Source organism: Hylaeus anthracinus, unplaced genomic scaffold (genome assembly GCF_026225885.1).
Source record: "Hylaeus anthracinus isolate JK02 unplaced genomic scaffold, UHH_iyHylAnth1.0_haploid 4, whole genome shotgun sequence".
In the NCBI taxonomy this organism is placed as follows: Eukaryota; Metazoa; Arthropoda; class Insecta; order Hymenoptera; family Colletidae; genus Hylaeus; species Hylaeus anthracinus.
Genome location: NW_026535289.1, coordinates 13,574,417 through 13,576,403, shown reverse-complemented (window position 1 = coordinate 13,576,403; position 1,987 = coordinate 13,574,417).

The following is a 1,987-nucleotide window of genomic DNA, read 5'->3' as shown; positions in this document are numbered from 1 at the left end:
AGCACAATTTTATTTTCGATACGATATCTAGAAACTATGATGCATTTGTGGTCGAGTATGATGTATAATCAATAAAAAAAAGGCCGAATAAATCCCGAATAAATCCTGAATAAATCCTGAATAAATTCTGAATAAATCCCGAATAAATCCCGAATAAATTCTGAATAAAACCTCGAATAAATCCTGAATAAATTGCATTAATCCAGGAAAATTTAATTCGAGCGTTCCAGTCGGGTTAACACGAGCTTTAATCGGCGAAAACCGAGGTGCTAATTGCGAATGGATGGCGAGCAGTAACGATTAGGTAACGCGGTAAGGTTTGTTTATATGGCGATGCGAACGTGAGCAGACGAACGTGTGTACCCGACGCCAGGTTGGAAATCACTTTGGTCGCCTTTCACTCGAGGGACAGCAGGACGTACAAAAACTCGAAACAAATAGACCCATCGACTTCGACGCAAAAGGAATCTAACGGCGCTCTTGATTAATACAGCACCAACTGTTAAACTCTCCAACAAAAACAAAAATAACGAACGACATTCAGTTAAAATGCTCAACTCGAAAGCGTGATGTACCTTTTAAGACAAATAAATAATCGTGAAATAAAAAAGAAACGATTAAAGCGATCCCTCTGTTAAACAAGACCAAGACGCGACATTTCCAAACCTTATAAAACACGATGCATCGGCAGCCGTTTGGCCGTCTTATTTTTTATGGTAGAAAGCAAATTGGCTGGACCGTTCGCGAAACGAGGAGGTATACCGCGCGCCTCGGGAGATATGTATCGCGCGTAAAATAGAGACGATAAAACTTTCTTCCGTACACCCGCTTGCTCGTCGGCCGTTGCCGAGATAGGGGCACGCACAGCACGGGCATCGGTAAAGTGAAATTGCGTATAAAGATTGCTGTCGATTGGCCGTGAGTCTCGGCGAGGTCAGTAAAAGTGCAATTTGCGGAATAAAAGTAACAACTGGAAAGAATTCCGATACCGACGAAGAAGAAAATATAGATTCCTTATAAAACGATGGTGATTACGGTTCCGGACGTTTTGTTTATTTTAGCGATACTTTATCGCTAACAGGGAACGTTATTATGTATCATTAGCACACAGGTGAAGCATTGAAAAGCATTAAACATGTATTTTCTTTTGTATCGATTAATCTTCGTTTTCCAGGGGTGAAAATTACCCTCGGAGTTGTGAACGAAACACGTATTTGATTACATTTCGAACAAACTATCAGAGATCAAAAGAAACGTTGAATAAAAAGTTTGCTTTTCAACGAACAACAACATGTACTAAATGCAAATAGTACCAAGATATAGGTGGTCGCTGTACCCGACATTGTTTAATTTAATCAAATGGTTTCCACCCCTTGAACATAAATATCGGTTGATACAAAAGAAATACGTGCGTAATATTTTACAATGCTCTAGCTGTAAGTCACGTTTCATCGAAATCAGCGTGTAACTCGAATCGTGAAGTAACACCGTGTGTAAGTCCCCGTGTTTACCCAGCCAGAAGCGATAATCGACTAAATTTCTGTGACGCGCGCGCACGGAGTACCCGGATGAAAGTGAATTCTTCGTTTCGCGCTAGAGAGCCGGATGTCCGAGGGGTTCGCGAAAACGGCGAGATACGATTCCCACCACTCCGGTTCGTAAATCATTCGGCCGAGTGGTCCAGATTTAGCCGAGACGCGGGAATAATTCGAACGACCGCGGACGCGTTTCACCTTTCCACGGTTCCGGGATATTCACGCTTGACGTAACCGTCCCCTTCGGGGGGGTTTATTAAATAGACGGGGCACCTGACTGCTGGACCTGAAAGTCGATTCTTCGAATTCCAGTCGGCGTTTCCCTTTGACGACTTTCTGTTTCTACCGGGTCTTTCCTTGCGAACATAATCATTAGAATCGTAATTATGATTCACTTGTAGATATTTGTAGATTACAACTAACCCCACTGTATCTATTTTTCTAAACGATTT